The sequence below is a fragment of the Lolium rigidum genome, chromosome 5 (assembly GCF_022539505.1).
Source record: "Lolium rigidum isolate FL_2022 chromosome 5, APGP_CSIRO_Lrig_0.1, whole genome shotgun sequence".
Lineage (NCBI taxonomy): Eukaryota > Viridiplantae > Streptophyta > Magnoliopsida > Poales > Poaceae > Lolium > Lolium rigidum.
In genome coordinates, this window is record NC_061512.1 from 74213465 (window position 1) to 74229868 (window position 16404).

A 16404-nucleotide genomic window follows, 5' to 3' on the forward strand; every position below is an offset into this window, starting at 1 on the left:
CAACCAGAAATCCACTTTGATGATTTTCCCACGTAATTTTGCAAAAAAAGTCGAAATTATTGTTTGTTAATTCTCAGTGGTAAAAGATGACATAATACATAGGCTTCTTGAAGGAATTTATTTTTTGACATTTTTATCTATTTTTTTTTATTTTTTACAGTGGTTAAAAAGGCGATCCACGGGGGTGGGGGTGGGGGGTGGAGTTGCATGGAACTCATGTGCGCCACAGAAATGTGTAGTTTCTGTGGCGCACCATCCCACGTGCGCCACAGAAAGTCTTAATTCAGTGGCGCACCAGGACCAGTGCGCCACAGAAAGTCTTAATTCGGTGGCGCACCGGGCCGGTGCGCCACGGAATGTCTTATTTACGTGGCGCACGTGATCCTGTGCGCCACGAAATAGTGAAACCAATGATTGGGGCTGGCCCCACCAAATTTACGTGGCGCATGGATCCACTGGTGCGCCACAAAATTAAGCTATTTCTGTGGCGCACAGTGTCTGGTGCACCACAAAATAACTTTCTGTGGCGCATTTTTGGTGGTGCGCCACAGAAATAAGCTCCGCCTATAAGGGTTTTCCTACTAGTGTAACCTAATAGACATAACTTGTCGTGTACGTAAAGATCTAGCGATCCTATGTCGGACGAATCTAGCATGCCTTGTCGGCGACGGATCTAGCTTGCCTTGTCAGCGGCAGATCCGGCTAGGACTTCTGATCCTGGACTCTCCATCTTGGTCAATCATCAACTCGGCCGCCGAGATAGGCCATAGGTCCATCCACCATTTGTGGGCCACCCGGGCTTCCCGAAATTAGACTATGTTTTTGGCATACCCATGAAGTATATCCACACCAGCAAGGAGGAAAAATACGGTGATGGTTGATACGGATACTGGTGCCACTACCAAGTAGAAAGGTGGCACATGCGGTCCACAGTGGAGGTCGTGAGTGCCTCATCCTGGCGTGGAAGGCGGTCAGCCTTTACCCCATCACCGACACCAACCAAACCTCCGGCAAGTACTACAAGTGCATCTTCGATCAATCCAATGGGAGAAAGAAATTTTGAGATTTTTTTCTTCGATCCACAATATCCACAACGAGTCGGCCATGTCACATCGGTGGGGGGCATCAAGGCGGTGTGCAACAAATTCCATGGCTACTATGAGAAGGACACAAATAGGCATGAGAGCGGCAAGACCATGGTGGACAACCTAAGTGCTTCTCTCACCTTGCGCACATGTCAATTCGGTATTCCCATGTTGATGCATTGCCATCTTCTTTACTAGATGTACGATGCGTTCAAAGCGTACAAGGAGGACAACGAGGACAAGGACTTCGCATACATGCATTGCATCCAAAAGCTCCAAGGTGTGAATAAATGGGACAAGGTCCGGCTCACTCTCAAGTACGCCGGTGATGCGGAAGATGGACTACTCCTCCACCCCCTCCCCCCTCAGCGGCCATGGCTAGTTGCCCAGTTGGCAACAAGAAGGCTAAGGCCGAGAGGAATGAGGCGTCCTCATTGGTCGGCTTTGATGCCACCATTGAGAAGATGGTTTCATATTTCTCATCCGACAACAAAGAGAGATGAAAGGGGCACCACCATGTGGAGGGTCATGTTGGACAAGCAAGATGTTAAGTTGGGGCTCGAGAGGGAAAAGGTGGAAGCCACCAAAATGGAAGCCCAAGCCGTCATGGTGAAGGCTATGAATGAAACATCAAACATTGCATTGACTAAGATATCACAAGAGGCCAAGATCTTGATGACGGACATATCAAGCATGGATCCTTTAGCGAGGGCATGTCACGAGATACAATAAGAGCACATCGGCAAGGAGGTGTTGGCCGCCCAAGCAGTGGAGAAGGGAAAAGAGATAAAGAAAGCAAGAAAATGAGAGTCACTCTCCACCGTATATTATGATCTTCTAGGTGAAATCAATGTGGTTTTGTGCATACTGTGCTTCTACTACTCAGTATATTTATAAAAAATCACTTGTTCCACGTATTTGCAAAATCTTCATGCGAGATTTGCAAATATTTGGATAAAAATACTTAGATCAACATATCCTAAGTTTGTCAAAAACAATGCTGTAGATTAGCATTGTCTTATGGATATCACATATTAGCACAATTTTCCCGTTACAAATTGAAAATTAGCAACCTCAACTGATTAGAACAATCCTTCCAGGGCTAACAAATAAATTATTGTTTCTTTTTTTCTTCTTGTCCACAACCATCCTCAACCATCTTCCTTCATGATTAATTTCGTGTGTTATTTAAAGAAAATGAGCCACCTAATGTTTTCTAAAACTTCAGTACGCAAATAGCATTTTTTTAAAAATGAGTAAAATGATTTTCGCTGAAACACGAGACACGATTCAGACAAGAATCAAGCAAATAAGAATATTCGTGTTTGTACTTGTTGTTGGGCATTCAGCGGAATTTTGTACTGCCCCTATTTTTTATTTACTTTGCATTCCGGATTTAGTTAAAGTTAAACTTTATAAAGTTTGAGCAAGAATATGAAAAGAAATAACAGCATTCATAACACCAAAAGCCTATAATATAAATATATACTTTACATGGATCCTAACATCATTAACTTAATAATACATGCGTTGATATTTTTTCTGACTACTTGATCAAACTTTACAAAACTTATCTTTAAGTAAATAAGAACAGATGGCGCAAGAACGAACAAAGTCATTAGACTACCCATAACGGAGATATAATATGTACTATCATGCGTTTCATGCATGCAAAAGGTATCATAGAACATATAGCTAGAAAAATAATATATTGATCTATTTGGGATACCATAGAACATATAGCTAGAAAAATAATTTTGTATGGAGATTTTACAAATCAAGAAATATAAGGATACTATAATTACTACTGTAGGCGAGAGGTTTTACAAATCAAGAAATATAAGGATACTATAATTACTACTGTATTATAGAGATAATATCATGTATTAGTATCATGATATTGCTACATGGTATTATCCACTGTTGCTAGTCTTAAAGAATCACAAACCTGTCTCCAGGTAGTGAAAATCATCAAGAATCATAATGAAATCAGTACACTCTCTCCACAATTACAAATCCATGCAATCTTCCTAAGAAAATCATTAAGAATACGTGCCTCCAGGTAAACAAATCTAATCGATTTGGATACGTGTATTTAACCTCGACTTTAATGGACAATATATTTCGATATTAATGTACCTGTATACGAGCATTAATATTATATATTCCACCCTCTTGCTATTTATACATTCTTACAGCAGTCACAGTTCGACACACTTGCACTCGACCTCCTTTCTCATTGAAACCTCGCGGTCGACCTCTGGTAGATTGAGTTGAATCAAGAGAGATAACCAAATATGAAGTCAGGGAGTAGCCTAGTACACGCAACGGTGATCCTGTTCATCGGATGTCTCGCCGTCTGTGCAAAAGGTAACTATATATCATCGTTACCATCTTGCGCCCTTATCGTTATTTTTATGGAACATAATACACTTATATATGCATACTGACGGACATGTCTTCTACTGAATGCAATAGGCCGTCCCGTTGCTGAGCATTCGGAATTGGGTGAATTGTTGTACTTCGAAGGCCATGGCGACGCAAGTGCCGACGCTACCGCGGCCAACACGACATCTGTAGGCGAGAGCAAGCTTACTCTGAAATTTTGCTCTCCGTATTTGGGATGCCATTTCAAAAACGGGGATTACATGGGGTCCTGCTGGTGTTGCACGATGCCGGACGGAGTGTGTTCCAAGACGAAACAAGAGTGTTGGGACACCTGCCCTGCCTGCGATCCCAAATGCCACCCCCATGGATCAGCACATGGGCAGGCGGTAAAACTTCAGGCTTGAATGATTTTGTTTTTCACAAGAACGCGCACGAGAGCTGCGTTTGATTAAGGTAGCAATGGAACATGAGTTTGTTTCATGGTTATATGATTGTTGTTCATCGGGAATAATAAGAGCGGCTTATTTATTTATTTATTTTGCGAAAAATGGTAGCAAAAACTCCTTACTGTGTCATCATTTTTATATTATAAAAATGGTTACTGTTAGCGATAGAGATAGGTTCGGTCACGAACCTGTCGTAGCCATCGTAGTCGGTACGATCTCTTCATGTAATCTACTATATATATCAGATATCAGGGCCTCGGAAGATCAACCGAGTAGACCCGTTGCTTCTACCTGTTCAAGTTTTACATGGTATCAGGCCGGCTTCTTCGCCGCCTCCACTGATCGCCGAACCCTAGATTGGTTCCTCCCCGTCGCCCGCTCGTCCGCCGTTGCCATGGCGTCCTCGTCCGCTTCCCCGGCCTACCATCTGGGCACCCCACCCTCCGACAAACTCACCCGCAGCAACTATTCTGGATGGCGTGCACAAGTCCTTCCGCCCATCCGTGACGCTCGCCTCGTCGGTCTGCTCACCGGAACTGCCGCCGAGCCGCCGGAAGAGCTGGAGATTCAGCCAGCCGACAAAATCGCCAACAAACAGGCGGAAACCAATGCAAACCCGGCATATGATGACTGGATCGCGCGCGACCAGATTGTCCTCGGGTACCGCCTCCAATCCCTCTCCTCTGAAGTTCTTCCACACGTTCAGAGGATCGAGCATGCCGCCGGTGTATGGCAGGCCATAGAGGAGAACTTCGCCTCCCAAAGTGAGTCCAAGATCACGAATCTGCGGATTGCTCTCACGAATACAAAGAAAAACAATGACACCACGGCGACGTTCCTCACCAAGATGCAGGTGATCGTCAATGAGCTTGCCTCTGCAGGCTGTCCAGTGTCCACGCGCGAGCATGTGTCTTTCGTTCTCGCCGGGCTCGGTTCCGCATGCATACAATTCTCTGGTGGCTGCCCTCGGTGTTGTCACCACGCCGATCTCTCTTGCGCACCTATACGCCCAGCTCCAAGCCTATGACGAGCGTCAAGCCATGCTCAGTGGTCCGTCCGAGCCGACGTTTGAGACTTCTGCCAACATCGCTTCTCGGCAGCAATTCAACAACCGCAACCGCGGTGACCGCGGTGACCGCGGCGCAGTGATCGCTGTTCTGAGCGCCGGGATGATCGGCGCATCTACACCAGCTACAATGATGACCGTCAGCAGCGCCCTGGGCGTGGTGGTGGTCGTGCTTGTTGTGGTGACCCAGCGTACCACTGCATGGTGTAGTACACAAGTCGTTGACATAACACAAGTGAAACACCGTTCCACTCATATTACATCTCTCAGAGTGGTACAACAGAAACATATGCGAGTCCAAGGTATGTCTATAGAAGTACACACGAACTGTTTACATAAGATCAACACAACCTCCTACTTTACAGTGAGGTAAAACTTCAAATAAAGCTCCAGAAGAACGACTCGTAGTCTATCTTATTGCTAACTCAAGTTCAAGAGCTACTTGGCTTGCTATAGAAATCTAGCTACTTAGGTGCTAGGATTAGGGAAAAGTTCCCTTCTATTACTAGTCTAGGTTTCCATTGTAGCTGATGCAGAAGTTGACTCCATTGACTTCTTTGATTGGATTCTTCATCTTGTTGCAGTTGACTCCTTTGTCTTCGAGTTCCACGGTAGTTTCTCCTTCGGTGCTTCCATCTAAGAAGGGGGTTCAAATGGGATAGAATGAGTACGAGCGTACTCAGCAAGTTCATATTAGGAAAGATGTGTATCATGCACTAGCTACAGCCATAGACCAGAAAGTCATAGGCCAATGCAAGTTTTCATAAACATTTCTTCAAAAGGTTTATTTTATTCTGAAAACTATGCCCGTCAGTCTTCACGGAGTTGACTAGAACTTCGTGGAGTTCCTTTCCTGCCGCGTTCGCAGTTCCTTCCCGGAACAGGGAGTGACGAGTCACAATTCTTGATACCCTCTCCAGAGGTGCGTTACTTTACCCCACAAGAGATCTTAACTTTGTTACCGGCCGAGAGTATGTCCCCGTCCACACTTCCTTGGGTGTGAGGCCCAGTATAAGATCCAAGCCAATCACTGCCTTCTCCGCGACCACCGCAAACCCACCCTTTTGTCCAACCGTACACCCCCAGTAGACTTCTCCCGATAATACGGCTTTACTCACGGTGTACTCCGGACAATCCATCATAGATCGTAGAGCTTATCATCACTAATGGATGGGGATTTAAAAGGCTATCCCAACCTATTGCGGCAGTGCCTCCAGCACCCCACCGGCTCTACGGATCCGTTGGCGTGCGAAGGGAAAAGATACAGCTGACTTCCCTAGAGCCATTATAGATCTTATGGATAACGCGATATGTACGGCGCTAGAATCACTGGACGGCATTGGTACTTAGTCCTAGATGAGTAGTACCCATGCAATGGAATCTCCACCATATCAACACGTACCATGGTTCCATTGCCCACCACATAGTCATATTCATAATTGTAAAATAATACTTTGCTTTTCAATGCATGAGTGATAAGTATAGTACTTTGCATATAGTTTGATACAAATAATCAAATGACATGAGCAAGCGATGAACTTGCCTTTCTTGACTGCAAGATTATGCGGGCAAAAGCTTCGATACGTGATAACTCCAAATGCTGAAATACCATCATCGTCCGGTAAGGACAATGTTTAAAGAAGCTGGCAAAGATGCTATAATGCATAATATGAGATGCAATCGTCCCGAGCGTAACCTAACCTCGATGATTTAGGATGTATGAGTTGTAAAGATTTCTTTAGGGTTGGTTGCACTTTTAGAATGGTTCTCAAACAAGGTTCTTATTAGGGTTTGGTTATATTAGCATCATAACCAAGTGATATAAGGCATCATAACAATCATACACATAAGAATAGTGATGGAATAGTATGTAAAGAACAGTTGTCAATTTTAAGTTCTACAGAACATGGTTAATGATTACTTATACTATACTTTAAAAGAATAACTTTTTGAAGAACATGTTAATTAAGAAATAATGAGTATTTCAAAGAAGAACTATGGCTTCTATGGTTTGATTGACATTTGTACTTCAAAAGAATAACTTTTGAAGAACAGGGTAAATAAGAACAAGAACTATTAAAAATAGGAGCTATGGTTTCTAGGGTTTACTATTAGATTCATTTAGTTCTCTAATAGGAACTAGTTGGGTTCTTAACTTGGAATGGGTTTCTATGTAGCAAGTATTGGTAGGGTTATTACCATGGTTTCTCCTAAGCATCATATCAAAGGATGGTTATCAAGGTGTTGCTATGAGTTAGGGTTTACTATGACTTCATATTTGCTTTACCAAATAATCTCTAATAGTTTCTAAGCTAAGTGGTTTATTATTTCCTAAGTAAGGTTTAGTTGGATAGGAACATGTGATGTGATTTGCTACACAAAGTTGATACTAGGGTTTATCATTATGGTTCTACTAGGGTTTAATGATTGAGGTCGATCTTAATGGTATGATATATATGAGTGGTGATCAATGGTACTAATTCAATTAACAAGTTAGGATTTCTACCTAGGTGACATTAGTGGATCATATAGGTTTTAATTAAGAATAGGAACATGAAATGATAATCTCATGTGACTTGGTTTTATGCTAGTGGATCCTAAGCATGTATTCAATTGTTTCTAATTAGGGTTCTATGTCAAGTAAATTTCCCATGATCATATGTGACACATATCTAGGGTTTTAGAGTTGGTTCTAAGGTGGAATGATCACATGAAATAATGGGATCAAGGTCTTACTTAAATTGAAACTAGGGTTTCTAAATTATGGTACAACTCCAAAAATGATGATTGGCAATATAGGTGTGGTAACTAATTAATTTGAAACAAATTAATAATGGTTTTAGCATTTTATTAATTTTCACAAGAATTAATAATTAGGGTAACTCCTATTTAAGTTTAATTCAAAACTAGGGTTTAACAATTGTTATTAGGTTTTAAAATATGTACTTGTTAACTAAAGATGTTCAAGTAAACAAGTTTTGAATTACCAAAATGATATTAGTTCATAGCATTTTCTTGTTTGATTATTATTTAAGGAAATGAGAAATAGTGATTTGCAAATTAGGGTTTATGAATTATCACTAATATTTTAAGTTAATGAAAATATGATAAAGAAAACTAATCTTAATATTTATTTAGTTACTGAATATCTAATATTTAATTTTGAAACTTCACTAATTATTGAAGTCAAATTGTATTCAAAACAATTGAAAAGGTATAATTAATAAGGTTAAAAATAAGTGAATTTTTATTTTGTCACACATTTTTGTTTTATATTTTATTTGAATAGAGTTTATTTTTGTGAGCATTTTGATATATTATTTATATTTTTCTGAGCTAAAATGAATTTTATATGATTTTGCAAAGTTTCAGCAATTTACTGGTTTTTAAATTAAACAGAAAATGCTATTTGTACCGATTCAGATCTAGCTACTCTCACAGACAGGTGGGGTCTGGTCCAGGTCAGCTGCCTCGTTGGCAGTTGACTGGGTCAACATGACCGATGGGTCCCTCCTCCACGTCATCTCGCCGGAGAGAGCGCCGGCGAGCAACGGCGAGGACGGTACTGGGCACTAGAGGCGATGATTCGAGGCGCGTTAGAACCGCGAGTCGATGCTGAGTACGTGAGCATCAACGCCACCACCGATAGGTCACCGGAGCAACTCCGGCGAGCATCTCTGCGGCGGCGGGCTCCGGCCAAAATGCAAATATAGGCTACGGACGATGCCGAGAAGGAATAGAGGAGTCCAGAGATGCGCAATCTCACCCTGAAGCGAATGAAGTGCTTGGTGGAGTCGATTGTGGACGAGAGTGAGCCCTATCTCGCCATTCCCGGCGATGGACGGAGAAAGGGAAAATCAAAATTGGCGTCGCACCGGGCTTCCCTTCTCGATTCCTTCCGCCAGGAGAGTCCACGTCGTCAGGCGCATCCAATGAACTACTCCAAGAACTCCGGGATGCTCTCAATCGACGGTGCCATGGTGGTCACCGGCGACAGAGAGTTGGGTTTTGTGGAAGAAAGAGAAAACGAGAGAGGATAAGGATGAGCGTCTAGGGTTTCTAGAGCTGTGGCGATCTCACCAGCACTTTTATAGCTCCCGACATGGTCTGTGTCGACGGCGAGCATCGGCGACCAACGGCCAGGATGCGGAGACGAAGTGAGTTAGGGTTCTAGTGCACGAATCTTAACAATCCTACTGGCAACGGATTCCAGGGTTATGCGGTCTAGCTCTGGAACATCTGACGAGGTCCGGGCTGTTCTTATCATCGTCGAGGACGTGGCCGGGGCCTCGCCGGTGCGTTGTCGATGTTGGGGAAGATGACGAAGCTCCTTTTCTTCCTCGCGCGAATCGGTACGGTGTTTTGGGTCGCTTTGTTGGTGGGCTGGGCTAGTAACATGGGCTGCTGCTGGGCTGTGGTGGCCCGACAGGTTAGTCTCTCTCTTTCTCTATTTCTCTTTTCATTTTCTGTTTATTATTGATTTGAATTCAAATTTGATTTCTGTTTTGTCTTGTAGGTTCTAAAACATTTGAATTTTGATAGAATTTGATCATTATACATACTGCATAGTTGTGTTGTTCAAACAAGTATGTAATTTATGATTAAATTGATATATTGTGAGATCATATAAACTAGACATGGATCTATGTGTTTATTTTAGTTCCTTTTTATTTGGAAACCAAAATATGTTTAGGTGATTTAAAAATGATACCATTTTCATGGTGAACACATTATTAGGTTTAGCTAGTGTGATTAACCACTTTGATTATTCATATATATTTTAATTATGGATAGAGTTTGAAATCTTATATTTACTATAATTGGAGACTCCCATTAAACCTCCACGTTAATCCTTGAAAACAACAACTAATAATCCGTCCGATCTATGCGTTAGCTATCAGGAGTCGTCGGATGAATTGACTTACCACGTCACGTCCCGCAGGTGTAAGCGCATAGGTCTTTTTGGCCGATCCGTGCGATTGGTTGGCGAAAACTATTTCCGTCGGTGTGCATCTCCAATCTCACGGCGAGTCCATCTAAAAAAAAAATCCCACGACGAGTCTTTGCATCTCCTATCCCGCAGCGAGTCCTCAAGTCCTCACGCGACCCCTTGATGCGTCATCTCTCGATGTCTTCAATCGCTTCAATAGGTATGATCCAATCCAGTCTCCCCCGATCATGTTCCTCTCCAACCATTAAATCCCCTTGCTTTTTCAAACAAATATGTAAATCAATTGGCCAGTTCGCTGATGCAAGATGCAGCAGATCAGGTGGTGTACGTACGTCAACTTCAGGCAAACTAAGTTATCGTAATGGTTTGTGAGCAGTTTGTGAGGTGATGGACGAGCGAACTACACCCCTGGCTGGGCAAGTAACTACATGCCCTTAATTTTCTTGCTCTAATTTGCAGTTCGTTGAATCATCAATAAATCCAGCAAATCGGTTTATGACTGATGTATAAACTAAAGATATATTCAGTTTTGAGGCAAACGAATGGATGGATATTTATTCTGCATCGTCTCATGCATATATTAGCAAATCAAACACCGGACAAAAGGTTCACTTACATGTGTGCGTGAGAGTCTTTAGAGATATTTTTCCATGTTATCTTATCATAATTTAATACCTGGAGTGTTAGCCAATGAAATTAGTCTATTTTTCTCATGGAGAGGATTTGCAGACTCTTTGTTATTTCCTCATGCACGCTAAATCTCAGTTTTTTTGGGCATGCTAGCCTCTTAGCACTAAGCGAATGCATGATGCCCAAGTTCTGGGTAATTTAAACATTGACATTTAGCACAGATCATCCTCCAAGATTACATGAATTAGTGTTAATGGAGTGTATAATCGTTTCCATGTAAATATACTACTATCTTTGATCCCAATTAGTTGCTGCATGTTCAGTGAACCTAGACAGATTTTAGGCAAACTTTTGCCTAAATTTGCGAAGATTTTGATCGGAGGTAGTATGAGAATTTGGAGATGTTCTTATAAAAATAATTAGGCTGGCTTGCATGTTTGGATACAAAAAAAGACTTGGCATGAAATTTCCCAGCAACTTTAACTCGGTAAATAATTTAAAATTTTCAGATCTGTTTCAAAAAAAATTATTACATTTTCCTTTGCAGGTAAGCTATTTAGGGCTTATACTTGCCTTATAGAAAATATATTTTCAAATTTTAAGCTAAGACCTATCAGAGTGCCTCACCTTTCATAAGCTACAACAGCGAGTCGTCTAAATTGCTATTGGCCACATAATGTTTGTAATTCTGCTATCGTCAAATTAATAAATTAATGCCTTCTACCGAGTACGAATGAATAATGAGATATTTATGGAGTAACTTAATTATTTATCCCAATCGCAGATAGGACTTGGAATATTAATATTTAGTGTTCATATGAGTTAATTAGCTACTGCCATCATGCAGAATGGCCTAATTGTTTATCACAATAAAACTGTTTCTGATCTTGCGGATACAACGCAAGTCTCCACTTTTATAGGAATCTCTATATACCAATTTTTCTTTTTCAAATCAATGAAGAAATCTGTTGTGCATAAGGACAAGCGATAGATACCTTTCTGCAGCCGTATCGCCAACGAAACAAAGAAATTCATGATAGTAAGCATTCTCCATTTTAGTAAAACTTTCACTATGCAAGCTCACATGATTATTACAGATAAAATGGAATACAATATTGGAGGGCCCGTGGATACGTTTTCTTTCTGGGAAAGGTTTACCCAGCCCAAGCGCATGGCATCATAGCCACCATCTGCCTACCACCAGGTCCCTTATATACAGGCCTATCTGCGTAAATCATCCCCCAGTTTTCTTTCCATTTTCTCTAAGACATTGGACGTCATGTAATTTGTGATGAATGCTTGATTTTTGAGCCTACACAGTGATTTGTCCTGACACTTTAAGGTAGATTCAATCAAACAAAAATATATACTGCCTACAACACTGTTCCATAATAATGTACCTATTTTGAGAAAAATATTTTGCATCTGTATGTTTGTGTCATGTCAACATTTGGGGGATGGTTACCCAAGCGAAGGATGTTATGGTGTTATCGCAGTTTATATGAGGCAATTTCTAATTAGTATGTCAATGAAAATGCTCATGATTTTCCTGTTATACTGCCTATTACATGGTATGTCTAGCGGCAATTTTAAATCACTCCTTGGAATAATAGGTTCTTGATTTTGCTTCAGTTACCATAGGTTAGTTGGACGTGAGCAATAGCTGATGTGTTTTCAGCCCAATATTTACTCAATTGCTATATGCCTGTTTGAGAGGTAAATAAGAAAGAAAAATAGTTGCTTCTTTATGGATCTGCTAGAGGATTAGGTGATAACTGAATAATTTGCTGTAGCATGGATATGATGTATTGTATACACATTCTCAAATGAAATATGTCAATAAAATCTAAGAAAACTTTCTACCTATATATGACTGCATATGCGTGCCTTGGGACTTGGAAAACTGCAAGAGGTACGTTTAGAAAAAGCATGCTTCATCTACTCTTTAACTTGGTGAAGTACACTGTCCGAGAGTTCACCATAGAACTCTAAGACATCAACGTCAGCCTTGGCATGAAGCCCATCTGGTGTGCAATTATTTGATACAGTGAATTGGGGTTTCCAGGTCAAAATCATTACATTTGTCCTATGTGAACTAAAACTACATATTTTGAGCTCCATTCTATCACAAACCTGCAGGCTGAGAAAGGCATGATGATGTCCTGTGATGTTACCAGGCCGCGTCTTGGATATACTATTACAACTTTGATTTTATTATTTCTATTGTATGTCAAAAAATAAAGATATTTTCATTTCGAATTGGGATGGGGAGCTTGCTGTTGAGTATTCAATTTGTATTCAACATTGGGAACCATATGATCATAACCTTTTTGGCAAACATAGTGTGGATGATATTTTCTTCTGCTGTAATCATATGTCGTTAGGGTGAGTTTTTCCACCAATTCAGATATCTGCATAATTATTTACTGAAGACTTCTTATTTGCGCATTTGTGAATATACTATTGGTTGCGGTTTTATGAGATTAATAGATTATACATGTAGAAATTGCCAAGAAATTATATGAAGACAAAGTTAACAGAGATATAAGTTGTATGAATATGAATATGCTCCGGTGAATTAAAAGAGATATGAGTGGCAGCTGAATGTAGGGGAAATATGTGACACACTAAGACTTGAAGACATTGAAGTTTGAGACAAACTATGTAGCCCCGTGCGATGCACGGGTTGATGACTAGTGAATGGTAATGAGGATGGGTTGGATCATGATTTTATGTGAATAATTGTTTCTAAGGGTTTGGAAAAGTGGTTGGATAAACTCTATAATCTCTAATCTTAACTAACAAACTTTAGCTTAAATTATTTAGGATAGATCCTATGCTTATCATGGTTGATTCACTTGCTTATATGGGGGTTCTACTTCATGAAATACTACTTTCTTTGGTCTACTAAACAAGGTATTTGGAAAGCAAAATAGAATTGGATATTGGTTCACTCTTCTCACCAAATGGCATTTAATCTTTAGGTATATAGGCTTGGTTCATACTTGTGATCCATGATACACAAGTTAGGACATAATATTTTATGTGAACTGATTCCTAGGTGAAAGGTTTATAGTTTTGGGGATGCTTCACTAATTGAAGTATAAAATAGGCATGAGGCATGGTAGGGTTTAACTACTAGTGATATACTTATTATTTTATGTGATAAATGAGATCTAGTGATCATATGATTTAACTTATCATTTATATCTACAAGTTATGATCATGCATTAGACAAGATCCACTCATTCCTCACTAATCTCTCTTTATTATTCCTTCCATCACACTCACTTAGGTTCTTAGGGTTTATAATTAATACCAAGTGGTGATGATTATAGAATTGGTTTGCTAAGGTATTGTTATTGAAATAGGGTTCTCACTTCTAAGATCAAATATTGACTTGAACAACTAGGATTAGTACTTCTCTAATATTCTTGTATGAACATGGCTATGGTTAGTATTATGTAGCGGCCCAGGATAATACCCATATTAGAATTGTTTGTTATTTTTATTTTGTGCATCATCATGGCATATGCATCATATCATCCACAAGATCTTATAAACTAAAAGATTTTTTTTTAAATAAAACTATTTAGGTTTTCCCTCTCATATGGTTTTTATATCAAACCATCCCTCTACCTTTTCTTTTACACAAACCCTAACGCCCAAACTATATAACAAAACAAACTTATTTTTAAATGTTTCCATTTTCAAAAATAAAGTGTTGTTTTGGTTTGGTTTCAATTTGAATTCAAAACAGTTTTGTTTTAAAGGTTTAAAATAAAACAGAAAAACCTAATCTAACCTGGCAGCCAACCTTCCTGGACCCTTTCTTCCTCTCTGTAACCTTTTTCTCTTGTTTCGTGGAGAAGCCCACTCGCAGCAGCAGCCCAGCAAGGCCATCCCTCCTAGCCCGCTACCCCTTCGGCCCCCTCCTTTCTTTCCCCGTCCTCGTCATCCAGGATAGCGACGGGAGGAACATGCACATGGCGTGGTGGAGACAGTGGTCCTCCCCCTCTCTCCATTCTCACCTGCTCTCCCTCCTCCCTTTTTAATCCCCACACCAGTGCAGCAGCAAACCCTAGCCCCAACCATCTCCCTCTCTCACGCCGCCGCCACCATCTCCTCCTCTCCTCACCCTTTTTCTCTTATCTGTGAGCTCACGGAGGAGAAAACTCCCACAGCACCACACCATGCCGCCATGGCGCCGTTGCTTGAGGCTGCCCCTCGCCAAGCTGAGGGCACCGAAAGGTGCGCACCATCGTCCTCATCCTCCTCCTCGAAGGAATTGTCCTAGGAGGCCCTGGGACGTCGTCACGCTCGCCGATTCCGTCTCCGACCACCGGCGTTCATCTTCAAATTCCGGCCACTCCGGCGACCCCCTGAAGTCCGCACCACCACTATCTGATTCCCCATGTTCTGGGGCAACCCCGAAGGCCTCCAGCTCGTCTTGGTTCGGCCTGGAACGCAAGATCCGTCCACAACCTGAGCCGTCCGCCATGGGTGACATCCTTGAGCTCCGCCTCTTTTTCCTTCATCTTGCATAGCGCCCTTGTCTCTACACGAATCGAACCAGTAACACAGTGGTTAGCTCCTTGATTCTAGCCATGAGATCTTGGGTTCAAATCTTGAACCAGGCTAATTAAGCCAACTTTTTGTTCTCTGCTTGTTTCACCAGATCCAGCGCCTACTGGGCCTCGGCCCATGTTCCTGCCAGCTTCTTCGACGCTGAGCGTGCGGCAGGCCACCATCCGTCGCTCAGGTCCGGCCCGTACCAGCCCGTGCCTATGTTTATTCTATCCTTTTTTTTTCAAATCTTGTATAAATCATATCTTTCAAACCGTTCATTGAAATAAAATATGTTTTATATGAAAATTGCTCAGAAAAATGTGAAGAACATGAATATGCCATCCATATTCATGTTTGCATTTCGCATCATGTCGTTCGTGGTAGTTTTGCATAATCATTCGTGGTAGTTTTGCATAATCGCCTAACATATATGCGGAGTATTTCGGATACCAACTACGGTTTTCCCCGCTCCGTTTAATATTGATGTAGCTCACCCCTGCCATGTTGTGCCATGCTAATCCACCCTTAAATTTGACGATAGAAAATGCAACTCCAACCTAATTTGTGTGTTCGGGGTTCTGACTCCGATTAAATTGGATAAGATGCATTGCACCATATATGCCATGTCATGCATATCATCTTGATCATGCTGGATGTTCTTTATATGTAGTAGTAAGAATTGCATGCGTTGTGTGTTCCAGCATTTGCTTCTTCCCGGATAGGATCCCGAAGTGGTGTGGTGAGATACGACGAGTTCTCCGGATGTCCCTCGGCAAGCTTTAACAGGCATGCATTTCCCCTATACTTCTGCCCCTGCAGAAGTCGCTCACCTATTTTATTTTGCCTTCTCCCTCATGCTATCCTTAAGTTGCGTTCTTGTCATGTGTCCCTTCCACTTGTTACCTCAAGCAGCCCATATTGCCACCACCAACCACCAACCTCCTACAGTACGTTGTCTGGTTATCGGGTCTGCCTTGCGAGTCGTAGTGCATGCTAGTGTTGTTTATATCTCGTTACTGTTACCGCTATCTTATCGGGTTATCAGTTGGGAAACATGACACATGGTTTATGGTTATATCTGTTGGAACTATCATGGTTACTTGTTAATAATTGTTAGCGGAGACATCGGTGGGTCAGTTGCTCGTTTTATGGCGGCTCACTTGTGTTTCTTTAAAGCTTAGGACCCCGAGTTCTTGTTATCTGTTCCGAGACTGGGCGCTCTAACCACACGTGGGTATGCCTATGGGTCTCCCCTCGACCACTACCGGA

The 16404-nt window shown here is 41.5% G+C and overlaps 1 long non-coding RNA gene across 1 annotated transcript; it reads left to right on the forward strand.

Annotated features, from left to right (window-relative positions):
- The first annotated feature begins 14658 nt into the window (after positions 1-14658).
- LOC124651275 lies at positions 14659-15886 on the forward strand. The gene is made up of 3 exons (XR_006987340.1): positions 14659-15152; positions 15245-15328; positions 15837-15886. It is a non-coding gene; the product is annotated as an uncharacterized LOC124651275 (long non-coding RNA).
- The last annotated feature ends 518 nt before the right edge of the window (positions 15887-16404 follow it).